The sequence below is a fragment of the Rhipicephalus microplus genome, chromosome 2 (assembly GCF_043290135.1).
Source record: "Rhipicephalus microplus isolate Deutch F79 chromosome 2, USDA_Rmic, whole genome shotgun sequence".
Classification (NCBI taxonomy): Eukaryota; Metazoa; Arthropoda; class Arachnida; order Ixodida; family Ixodidae; genus Rhipicephalus; species Rhipicephalus microplus.
In genome coordinates this window covers 212,046,633-212,060,140 of record NC_134701.1, presented here as the reverse complement: position 1 = coordinate 212,060,140, position 13,508 = coordinate 212,046,633, and the positions used below count along the sequence as shown (strand labels likewise).

General features: G+C 47.2%; 1 protein-coding gene across 2 annotated transcripts in view; it reads left to right on the top strand.

Annotated features, from left to right (window-relative positions):
• ClC-c (chloride channel protein 3) overlaps positions 1-13,508 on the top strand; it is a 77,270-nt gene that overhangs the window by 27,340 nt on the left and 36,422 nt on the right. The window lies entirely within an intron of this gene.

Here is a 13,508-nt window from a genome sequence, read left to right as displayed (position 1 = left end):
TCCTAGTGCTAAAAAAAAAAAAATTGTATTCGTTTTTAGAGCTTTAGAGTTCTCATATTGTAAGTTGTATACCTAAACTGACTCGGTGTTCCGCATGAGTGTTCGTTGTGTTCGTTAAAAGGGGCACTGACAGGATAATTTTTCAGTTTTAGTCTCTGCGCGTCAAATGAGGGCCAATAAGGCCCAGAAGTTGTCGCGGTGAGCGTCAGTGCGCGCCAAAAAATTAGTTACAACACGTTCTTGAGGGCTAGTTTTGGTTCCTATACTGCGCTGTGACGTCACAACACGGCGCAGAATATCGTGACCTTTCCGCGGCCGCCAACTCCGTGGCTCCGTTAACGACGTTCTAGCGGCCATTTTGTATTTTTTGGTGGTTGACGTCGTCACAAATCGCCACACTGGTGCGTGACGTCACCAGAATCGACGCTGTAGTCTGACGTCACGCTAGTGCTGATGTCAGTGGTTGGCTACATGCGAAAATTAATTTCAATATCAAAATAAAACAAATATCTTGTCAGCATTTACAGAACTAGCTGAGAGCCTTAATTCGTATGGCATCGCAAACACGACTTCGAAGATCGATGTCAATGCACCATTAAAGCGACAAGGAACGGCAACACCTTAATGCCGAGGAGCTCACTCTTCCGTTTGCGCGCAAGCTTTGTGTTCTTTTATAGTCTTGTCGCTCAAGACGTCCGATATCGGTCGCGCCGCTCCCGGAAATGCCGAAGTCCATCGTTGCGCCGACTCTTCGACGGTAAACACGGAGCCAAAGCTTTCGGTGAGTGCGTAGGCGGCACAGAGGGGGCGCTACAGGCCCGCGTCGAAGAAGAAAGCCCGTGTCCACCTTTCAAAGGGCGCCGTTATTCGAAGCAGGTGGGAGCAACTATTCATCGGGCATCCGCTGGGCTGTAAGAGGCTTTTGAGGCTTTGGTGTTAAAAGAAAATCACCCGCGGCGCATATTGATTTTGAGCCCGAGTCGTCGCAGCTTTCTGTGTAAACAAGTGTAAAATTTTCGAATAGTCGAGAGTTTCAACGAAAGCTCGTCCGTCGAGGAAAGAAGTTGCTCGAAGTAAACGTATGCTCTCGCCATAAGAAAAAAAAAATTGGAGTTCTTCCACCACTATGAAGATGGAGGCCAGCGAAGCTGCGAATATGGTGGGTCTTGTGCAATGACTATTGCTGTGGTGAATTTATGCATTATAATTATTCAATATATCGAGCGAATAAAGAGACATGCACATTAAAAGATCCCGGTGTTTCTCTTCGGGCATGACGCGTATTTATGTTATCAATGGGTGTTCGAAATGAACTCTTCTAGTACGTAAGAAACGCGCTTGTCTCGAAACCACGAAAATGCCATGACGTCCGTTTCTTACGCAAGGGGTCTTAATATTGTCTTTGTGGTGACATTGTTGACGGCATTGTGCCGTGCCGGTGAAATGTCCATTTTACGATCCAAGAACACCGCGTTTGTCGTCGCCGACACCATAAACACTAAAGTACAATATAGGAAAAAAAAAAGATGATTTTTCTCGTATTAGTAAAGTATACCGTTTCACAGTACCGACGACATAGTACTTGATGGGACTAAAGAGGTCAAGACGGTGAAAGGCAACTGCTGAACGTTAGCTGAACTTCGTCTTGCCTGGGGCCAACTTGCGCCGAAAGAGCGAAGCCTATAGACAAGTCCGGTGTACCATAGAGTCTCCTGTATATACACACTAGAAGGAACTCTGGCGCTAGTGTCTATGGGAGCTGCAACGCATGGAGCTTCAGCGAGCATGTGGATTATGAATAGTATAGACATCCATTTGCCCAATTAATCGTACTTAACGTCAAGTTTGGCTTCGTGTGGCTCGAAGCTGTTTTTGTCACGAAACTTAAATCAGCAATAGTTCATCAGTTATACGCTACATCACCTTAATCTTTTTGGCTCACCAATTCGAATCGGGCCACGAAGTTCAAGAGGGTTCGTCCTTTACTTCGAAACGAAACCGAAACACGGCAATAAGCGAAGCCAGAATTGTCCCACAATTTTATGAGTGCGATTCGAGGCCCATAGGTATGAAGACTATAGACGAATATATGTGTACTATATTCCAATGGTCGCTGAACAATCACAGTGACAGAGTCCCCTCTAGTTAATTTTAGGTTACTCTATGACGTGTATACTGCCCCATGATCGCGGCCATGCTGTCTAAAGCGCCACGCGTTATATACGGCTCCCGTGGACACTATAGCGCTAGATTTCGCTCTGGTCATTGGGAGACTCCATGACCGGACGGCTGCACCACTCTTACCGTGAAAAGACGTTCGGTAATCTAGAAAACGCGCAAAAAAAAAAGAAAATGCAAGTGGCAATGTCACCTTATATATAGTTCCCGCACCAGCTCGCAATTGCGGCGTATTGAACTTTTCACGGCGTGTGCTTTAACGGTAAAACGTATTACGTGTTCATCTAAGGATGCTAGAGACCTAACATATGTGTCAAGAAATGTTGATGAGTAAATATGGTTAAAATGCGGGGGAAAAATAGTTTTGACTTCACGTCGGAATTTATACGTGCTGATATTTGGGAGCGAGACTCCGAAATTAAGATTTGTCCATCATTTTCGCTTTTAATAATGAACCTGTATTGATGAAAGTAACAAACATAAAGTGGTCAAACAATATTTTGGTGGTCTATAAGCTGGCTCATTCTGCCGCGGAGTCTGCATATCGGTGTAGGCGAAATGCTATGGTGGCCCGTTTCCGCAATTCGGGTGCGCGTTGGAGAACTCCGCGTAGTCTAAATTTACGGAGCCCTCCACCACGGCGTCTCTCGTAATCATATCGTTGTTTCAGGACGCCATACCCCGATTATTATTATTATTAGTATTATTATTATTATTATTATTATTATTATTATTATTATTATTATAGTAAATTATTGTCTCACTTAATATGGTACCCGCACAAGAAAGGTATCGGAGCTATAGCGTTATCGCGTGACCTTGCATAATTACAGGCCGCGTTAACAGCGTCTTATCGGTAAGCCGGTGGCGACAAGGACAGGGAGCTGACTGACCGACCGACCGACCTGCTGCGTACGCTGTATAAGGTCGGACAACACCTGGCGCGCCGCTCGTGCGTACGAGGCTTAAGCCCATTATAGAACGCCACACCTGCGCGCGAAATCCTTCTACGCAAGCTTTTCTCCGCAAGCTTGGCTACGTGTTCGTGCTGCTGTGGGTGACACAATTAAAGTGCACGGCTGAGCACGTGTATGTATATACGCGCTGTCCTCTGTCACACGAGCGAGATATATAGATATGTGCACACGGAAGGTGCCACGTACATCTTTCGCTTGTGTTCGCCGCTCTCTCTCCGACTTGAAGCTCAAGGAATTAAGGGACTTCCTTTTTTGTTCGTGGCTTGCGAATGAAAGCCGGGGCGTGTCCTTTTATGCAAAGGATGCTCGACGCCAAACGTCAGGTCGAATAAGAGCGGCCGCAAAAGTTGTGATAGTGGTGGCAGTGTGCACTATTACGTTTATTATTTTTTTTTCGGCGCCGTTGGCTTGTTCAGCGAGGGCAAGTTATTGACGGAGTAAATTGAATACCTGAGTGGCTCTCAAATTCGTTTGCGCGCTAACAGCATTTGTCGTACAGGTGAGACCTTTTCACATTAGAATCGGAAAAGATTTTATTTAGTCGTGGAATCAATGCAGTATTTGTGTATACAGAAGGATGTCCCATAATCATAGGCTTACTCGGAATTTCCTACATCAGTGAATATAGAAAAAAATGCAGGGATTATAAACAAAAAAAGCTGACTTTTAGGGGCGAAGCTCCTTAAGGCGTGGGTCGGTCGTCACCTGTATGTATGCATTTATGTAGTAACCACCTCACAGCATATCCACTGAGTGAATGATGGTGAGCGGGGCGAAGCTTCTGAGGGTTTTATCGGCAAACGCGTGAATCATCCGCTGGTCGTGTCCGTCCGTCGTCTGTCTGACCCGCGGACGCACGTATGGACGGACGCACGGATGGACTGACCAACGCACGGACGGACGGACGGACGCTTCGGACCACTCATCATCATTCACTCCGTGGATATGCTGTGATTATTTTATTTGCTTGAGAAGTAGTACTCCTAGATTCGCTTCTTGTTTGTTTTGTTTGTTTTTATTGTTTGCTTCTTTGTTTGTTTCCATTTTGTTTAGAGCACGGGTCTTACGAAGGATGTGACGTGAGGTTTAAAAGAGCTGGGAAAAAAGGCAAATGGACACATCGAGCGCCAGACATACTTGTCAGTTTGCTTGTTTTTTTTTTCTTTTTCTTGCTCTGAATTTAACCTCACGGCACATCGTTTGTGCAACGATCTTCTTCTTTATTCAGTCGTTAAGTTTTGTTACAGAAAAGGAACTATTAACCAGCTATCACAAGACTGTATAATTAGTTGAAAAACATAAGGCTTTTTTTCTTTCGCTCTGAAACTTATAAGACGTTAGGTCAGTTAATGAAGGCGCGTCCACTTTTTGTAACAGGAGTAGGATAATATCTGACTCATTGCAACTTGACTATGTGATAATACGTATACCCTTCCCTATAGTTGTGCACCTTGTACAGCGTAATCGCATAGCCAAAGCAAGGCGTGTGTTCTTTGTGGGGAATAAGTGAATGTATCGCTTGACGTTATCATGACTTCTTAGTGCACATCAATTCTGTAGAAACTCCTTCGTTCCATTTTCACGACGAAAAGAGGAGGCGGAAGAATAAACGTTTATTGAGTGATACTGTATCGGGGTGCCACTTGCACTTTTACCCTATAGGTGACACATTAAAAAAAAAGAGAGAAATCAGCATTGTATACATTCAGTCTCAATCTTATGATTGTGCTGTCTAGAATATTTCGAATAATACGGTTTATTTGTTGTTAGCAGCATCAGCGATTATCTACTTTCGATCACAAACGACGCGGATATCGCGGGCTGTGACAGAGCAGCATGTATACACTCGGTGTCGCTCAGCATATAGTGACGCGAATGGGAAGGCATTTAATTGATGTGTGGTTCGCTTTTACCGGAACGTATCAAAAGGGTTATTGTGTCGTTTCATCCGACTGTTCTTCATGATGGTGCGAGTTAACGCGCTTCATGGATTTCACGGAAAAGTGGTGTGTGGACGTCGAACTTGACCTTATAGCATATATGTCAAACACAATGCAGAAAAGCAAGTAAAAAAAGAACAGATAGCGCAGATCGATATGCGATACCACTCCTCGAAACATTTTTGTTTTCATTTTGTTTTCCCACATGTTTATTCTGGCTAAGTGTTCTATTGTTAAGTTTTCTGTCTTCCTTTTTTTGCGTTTCCTTGCTACAGTGGCTGCGCGGAAGTCCTTTGTGATTTCGTCGTGCACAAAAGCGAGGCGCCTTGCAACACACACACACACACACACACACACACACACACACACACACACACACACACACACGCGCGCGCGCGCGCGCGCGCACACGCACACGCACGCACGCACGCAAGCACGCCAACGTGTATATCACTTAGTTCAAGTTTCGTTTTCGTACATATAGTTTCTTGTTGTTTTTATTTTGGCCTCCTTTCGAGCTTTGCGTGTTGTAGAGAGAGGCTTTAGCCTCGGGCTAAAAACGCACTCTTGTTCGCTCACCGAATGCAGCTATATATGTATACGCTTCGTTACACGTCTTTGTGCGTGTTAGATCGCCGTCTTTTAAACTCAGGCGTTCGTTCGTACCACAGCTTGACGTCATTTTGCGTGGTTTCAAATGTTTGCTACAGCTTTTGGTTTGTGATTAGTAGTTACAGTTTACGGTCGGGCTGCTCTGTGCGCTCTCTACGTGTATCCGGCAGTCCTTATTGGCACGAGCTCAGGGTCTGTGTGGTTCCGATACAAAGCGTTACTGAACGTGCTCAAGGGACCAAGAATGTCTCGCATCTGGCAGTGGCTTGTTTCTCAATCTGCTCCAAGGCGCCGCTAGTGCACGCAACGCTTCGCTCCTTGTGTCCAGGGAGCTCGCGCCACGCAGAGCTAAAATGATTGATTGATTGATATGTGGGGTTTAACGTCCCAAAACCACTATATGATTATGAGAGACGCTGTAGTGGAGGGCTCCGGAAATTTAGGCCACCTGGGGTTCTTTAACGTGCACCCAAATCTGAGCACACGGGCCTACAACATTTCCGCCTCCATCGGAAATGCAGCCGCCGCAGCCGGGATTCGAACCAGCGCCCTGCGGGTCAGCAGCCGAGTACCTTAGCCACTAGACCACCGCGGCGGGGCAGAGCTAAAATGACAAATTTAGTACCGCTGCGTGCTACTTCGGTGCTTGCGAAGTATCTGGGACGGCGCAATGACACTGCGGCTTATAATGGTTAATATGGGTCCTATTGTCCTTTGATATTGATCTTAAATGTCTAATTTTTTTTAGTAATTTAGTTGTTTCGCTTGTAAACGTCGTTGTTGGACGTAGCAATTCAGGAGTGTCGCTCTGCTAAGCACTGGGGTGAAAGTTCAATGCCCAACATGAAGGAAGGAAAAAGTTGGGAGGAAGTATTCCACAATATGAGAGAAATAAATAAATAAATAAATAAATAAATAAATAATGTGAGGCATGTATACACGCCATAATTTTCTTCCCCTATTTCCCCAATAGGGGAATGTCGCTGAACTTTTAGATGCGAAGCAGCTTATGAACGAGGCCTGTCCTCTGTCGGGCCATAGCCGCCGCTATAGTACAGATCATCCAAGGTTCCAACTATACGTCATGACGATGGCGCTTATGACGATGAAGAACGAGCGCGTTGCAGACCACACGTTGTCCTTCGGCCACTATGGCACCGCGCAGCATTGCAAGGTACCCGCTAAACGCGATGGCGACCATGGTCACGCACGACGTCTGGCTTTTGCAGTACTATATTACGTCTCGATATGTTTTTTTTTTTTTTTTTTGCGATGCAGTTTGTATACGACTGGAAATGACCAACAACCAGCAGGGCAACGTGCCCCAGACCTCGTCTTTTCCAACTTCAGCGTGTATACAGTCGATACCACAAATGAAGGCAAAACAAAATTCGCAACTCCACAAAACATACCACTTGTGACCGCTTGTCACTTGCATACCGCTTTGTCACTCATTTACGTGCGCGAGTCGTCATTGTCACGGGTGATTTATGGTAACGCCGAACGATCCCACTGCCTCGCCCGCTCGTCACCAATTCGATTCCTAGATATGCGATGATTTTTCCTGCCCCCCCCCCCCTTTCTAACAGTACCGTTAATCCATGTTGACCTGTTTGAACCTGCTAATAGAGAAATCGAGAAGAGACTGCCCTGCCTGCTCATTTTTACGGAAGTGTGTGAATGCCGTACCCCCTCCTCTTTCTCTGTGCCCTAGTTAATGCACAGTGCGGACCACTGCGACGCTCGGGTTACAGCTAGCTTTGCGCAGCTTATATAGTAGAGTACATATGTCGGCCCACTTGTAAACGCGACGTAAGGCAGCAGTCGTGGGCGCCCAATCGTCGCAGCGTGGCTCGAACCTGTTGCTGTAGGCGCGTGCTTTATGGCGACAGCCATACTTCACCGTGTCTAGCGGGGAGGGAGGGCTTGCACACAGCAGCATGTGTCCGCCTGCCGCCGTATACGTCGTGACATTGCGTGCTGCGCTGGGAGTTGCGGCCGTGTGTTGCAAGCTCGGGTTAGTTAGAGCGCGGATGAATTACGGGCCGTTGATTTCTCCGCAACAACCTTCGCCGCTCACACGATCCTCAACCGACTTGGCTTTAATTGTTTCCGCAGCCTTCGCGCAATTAAAGAGTGCTGGCGCACCTTCTGGCTTAATTATCTCTCTTTCGTGTGTTACGTCATTATTCACGTCGCTTGTGGTTTCGGGATTTTTTAGAGCAGTTCGAGACGTTGGAAAGGTTTGCTTTAATTATTATTATTATTATTATTATTATTATTATTATTATTATTATTATTATTATTATTATTATTATTATTATTATTATTATAGTTTGCCGGCGCACTCATTCGTAGTATACTGCGTAAAACTGAGCGTGAGGGGATAAATCACTGCATATCCACGGAGTGAATGATTATTAGTGGTTCGAAGCGTCCCTCCGTGAGTCCGCCTGTATCTCCGTCCATGCTGCCGTCTGGGTGTCCGTCCGTCCGTGCCCCCGTCTGTCTGTCACTCACACTAGCGCCACCTGCTGAGTGAGTCGTACAACTACGTGGTTACGAACCGGTCACAAAGATACAAGCTTGGTCAGTCCCACGGCTCTAGAAACTTTGCCCCAAAAAGCGTTGAAGAGTCCGCCTCGGTGAAACAGTGCCTACGACTCAAAGGTCGCGGTTTTAATCCTGGCCGCGGCGGCCGCATTTTGATGGAGGCGAAATGGTAGAGGCGCGTGTACTGTGCTATTACAGTGCACGTTATAGAACACCGTATGGTCGAAATTTCTGGAGCCCTCCACTATGGTGTCTCTAAATTCTATATCGTAATTTTAGGACCGAGAACCCCGGATGTTATACTATTAAAATCGTTTAAGAACCGTCTTTGTTCGTTTTCTTCCATTCGCTAATCACAGTGAATTCCGCTAACGATTATGTTCCATTATCACTTTGTGAAAGCTTCGTTTTTTTTTTCGTTAACTGACTTGTTAAATATTTTGCCTTGCGTGGGTGTGTCTGCGTTGGTTGTGGGAAAGGGCTTACGTGAATGGAAAAGACGGGCGGGGTGAGGTCAACGTTGGGTATGCATAGGCAGCTAGGCGATTGAATAGTGAAATATGAACAGTTCGCGTTATGGAAAAATCCCCCATGCAGCGCTCGTCGTCTAAGACCACGCTTATTACCAAGTGTCATTACCATATATGGCAGCTCCCTATATCTTCTATATGTGCCGATAACTGGTGCCATATATGTGTTATTTACCCCATATGTGGCAGAAGCTAGTGTAATATATGGCTCAACCTGATGTCAGGTGCAGTTTGTCCATGTCGTATACGGACGCCATATACGGGCCATCCCCTCCACAAGTGGCTGTAGTCACATTCGCATCTATATGTGGCAAACGGTAGCCATGTATTGAGGCATATGTACTCGCATATGACCGCATACAACTTATATACGTTCCATATAACTGCCGTTACTATATAGTACAACTGCCTTGGAGAACAAGCCTATGTTTACAAGCGAGGCACGAAAGCGCCGCTGTGTATCTAATGAGTTCCGTGAGTGTGGTTGTTGTAACCGTCAGTGCTACGTACGCACAGAGCTTGAGTTTTCTTTGATTCGATGGTATTGATAACAATCAAGTTTCGCTTCTCGCTTTTCCCGGAAGATTGTGCGAACAAAGTAAGCAGTGCTTTCGTGGGAAGCCGGGCTGTCCAGAGCGAGCTCATTTCAACAGGACCACGCAGTGCCTGTTGTCGTGACACATGACCGTGCTATCAGTGGCCGTTAATAACATCCAGTATTCGTCGCGATTTTTTATTAAAAAATGAGACTGTCCCGCGGCCTACATGGCTACGTACACGGGATGATTGGTAAGGTATCGTGGGTAGAGGCGATCCAGGAACTCTCTCAGATGCTGCTCGGTCATGATGCCATTTCCGCAAGTACACTAAGCTGACAGCCGGGAAGGCTACGGGAAGACTCCACTCGGTGCATAACAAGACACCATAAACATCTTTTGCAACGGACGCCTTCCGGCACAGACACGACACGCAAGCTTCTTACCTCACGGCGAGTCTTCGTGGCGATAAGTAAATAGAGTTGCCGGAATGACGGAAGGGCCGGCTTCACAGCCATGTATACGGTTATATCAACTGAGAAAGTGTTTACGCGTGGGGACGAAGAGGGGCAGTGTGCCGCCAGCGCATTGGCCCATGTCACCACAGTGGGTTCGAACCATCGATGAAGTGATCGTCATCATCTTCGGCAAGATGGCATCACCGTCGGTCGTTGTGTGGGATGAGGAAGAGGAGGAAGCGGCGCGTACAGAGGAGGAGGCTGGCCGAGGCAGCCCGACACCAGGCAGCGGGGCCGGCCCTGCGCCGGGGCGCCCCGCTGGACGACGCCTCGCGTCGGCGACGTCACTGATGCACCACGAGGGGGGACAGCGCAGCGGCGACGTGTCGCCGAGGTGCTACTCTTGCCCGCTGCACCGCGACGGCCGTGCGAGCTGCACGTCCCTCGCCGGCGACCAGGAGCGTCGCTCGTCGTCGGCATGCTCGGCTGCCGGGCCCGACACGGCGGGTGCCGCCGGAAGCGTGGTGCTGCGACTTCCGCTGCCGCCGCTGGAAGGCCGGCAGCCCCGACGGCGCTCGGCGAGGCACCCACGCGACGGCGCCGACACCAGCTGCAGCGGTGCGCACTTTGCGCCCTGGTTGATTATCTTGTTCACCGGCGATCGCACTAAAGAGAATGCGAGATCACTGTCACCTACCAATGTTATAATTTCGAGCGCGGTTAACGAGTGCGCTAACTCAAATATTTGTTGTGGCCGCTGTGAGCGAGATAAGTGTAGACCTATCCCGTGATGCATTTACACGAGAGGACCTAAAATTTTTCCGACTAAAGCTCTCCAGGAACACTGCCACAACCGTTGCGGCACTTGGTGTTTGACGTAGAAATATTGCCGCTAAGTACGGTAAGACCGTTATCAGGATCCGGTCGCCGGACGGGGAACTACGCTCGTGTCAACACAGCAAGAAAAGGCCTATCTGCAGTTGACCAGTAGAAAGTAATACACATTTTTCATTTGCTAACTTGGCTGTAAAAAGGGGCATCAAAGGGCATCGCGGAAAGTCTTGTTGGGTCGTCAATATACGTTGCTGCCGCCACTTCGAGGATAAGGTTATGTATCGTTGTCGCATTGGAGTGCCTCGGAACTAATAGCCATGAATCCGCCTTTTTTTTCTTTTTTTTAAGCTTTCGCATCTCCTCTATGGCTTCAGTCATGTCGCATTTGGTGTCCAAGTTCTCCGTGGTAGCTCAGCGAAACGCTGTTGCGCTTCGGAGCGTGAGGTCTAAGCTTCAAACGCAGCCATGGTGCGTGGCTACTTCCCAATGTGAGCGTAATGAAAAACGCCCTCTATTACGTGCATTTTATGCGTGCGTTAACGAATCCCAGATGGTCGAAAACTAATCCTAAACCCACCCAACGCGGCATTCCCCATAGCGCGCGCTGCACAGTTATGACATTCTAGACCACAAATTATGATTTCAATTTGATTCACATGCGTTCCTCCATCTTCGACTTGGACGTAAGGTGTGCCGGCTTGTTCTCACTAAGTGCCAAAACCAATTTCTCTCTTCGACCTTGTTTGTTTGCTTCACTCAATCTCTCAAAAGCTGACATTGTCTCCACTTCTCGAAACAGTCACCATACCTATATATAAATAACCCACATATTTTCTCTGCATTCAACGTTGTGTATCGTGAAATCAGTGCGGGCAAAAGGAAGCGGTGCCTATGCGCGCTCGAATCAGCGAGGCATCGAGTTTATGCGCGCGGCGCACATAACTAATCGCAGCACATCTGCTCCGGTTTGTCAGGTTCGGGTATATTATACGTACGTTCGTTCTACCCGCGCGCGTCCTCCTTCGTCAAACCGCCACATGTGTCGTGCGCGAAGGTACACGCCTACCGAATAGAGGGCCTTTGAAGCTTCGTTCGTCCGAAGTTTGCTTGCACAGTGTTTGGTTTTCTTAGCGCTGCTGTCGACAAAGTCATTCAAATTTCCACGTTTCTTGAAATGTAAGGGAGACAGCTCGCCGTGTGGTAATCCATTCGTACACGTCCAGAAAGCGACGTCGTCCGATACGCTATAGATCCGGCGTCTCAGAAGGATAACTGCTTTTGTGCGTGTGTCCCGCAAATGTTTTCGGACCTCCTGTGTCCGTTTAGAAGAAGCGTAGCTGCGCCTCCACATAATCTCTCGCCACATATCCCGGCACTAATTCCGTTGCATCCAGCAGCTCATTAACGCCAGATTTACCTCTAGGTAATTTTATGAGTGAGAAACTCTCTCCCTCCCTCTCTCTCTCTCTCTCTCTCTATATATATATATATATATATATATATATATATATATATATATATATATATATATTTATTTATTTATTCATTTATTGACAGTGATAATATGGTGATCCCGCACAATATACTATACACGTGTTGCGAATGGTGCAGTTATTCTTTCAAAAACACAGAAAATTCTAATATCGGTAGGTGGCAGTGATCCCGCAATTCTTTTTAGTTTTTTTCAGCGTTAATGAGTGGCCCAAACTGCGTAATCAGAAGAATCTGTTTATCAAGATGGTGGTCACTTCAGAAGTTCTGTACGCAGTGCTGATTAGTGGTTTTAGAGCAGCAGAGATGCCTTAGCTCCGTGTGAAAACAATAGGTAACTGTTCAAGCGAACGTTGCCCTTTGTTTTCGGTGTTTGCATAAACGTTCGCGGTCTCTTGTGCGACCTTGAGATAACGACGGTATTCCCGACCTTTTCGTCAGTGTGGCGTTAGCTGCAGGAACAGTGTGGGCGTATCTGATAAAGGAATGCGCGAGCTGTGCCTGTCTCCGGTCGGCTAGTGAAGGTGGTGGTCCAATTGGCCGCTGATAAAAGGCTTTGTCGTGAACACATGCTGACGTCGGCATAGAAAAAAAGAAAAGAAAAATTCGGCAGATCCCACGCACTTGGGCATCGACGTTATGCGAAGCATACGGAGGGAAGCTGACCGTGTTGCAATTTTTTTTATTATTGAGCGACACGTCACGAAATGACGCTAAATATATATGTACAAATGTTGCTCGCACAGACATAATTTGAAGACTTGCAGATGTTTACGTAACCAGTTCTTTTCACTTGCGCAACGATGCCAGCTGGAACATGCGTATTAGCAACACCAGAAGCTGGTATGAAGCGCTGATGCTCGCGAGGATGCTGGCCCTGGACACTGCTACATATGTCAACTTCAGCGCATGACAACTAACCACAACTGACGTTAACCCGACGTGACGGTTGTATCACAGGAGTACATATGTAATGTTTATAAAATTGGGTCTGCAGCACTGCAACCACTATTGACGTTTTACGAAGATTAGCGTCTGTTTGAACAGTAGTTTCGAGACCTGGCGTAGCTCTATGGTAAAATGTTTCATTGCCATGCAGAATGCTTAATTGGGTTCGATTCCAGCTGGGACACTGACATTTATTCTTTGCATTCGTCGGAACGACGCTACCAATGTCGGGTATTTCTCAACACTCGCGCGTTAAAATTGCCCATGTGTGTTCTCGCCGTTCTTGGGTAGATACTAAGTGTCAAGCACCTGTGGCACATACCCGCATACCAGCGGCACATACCCGCCCGTGGGTATGCGCCGCTGTCTGGCAGGAAGTGTTTGACGACGTATGCGACGGGATTGTGACATTATTTATGACATGACCAGCGCGTCATATTCGTCAAACCAT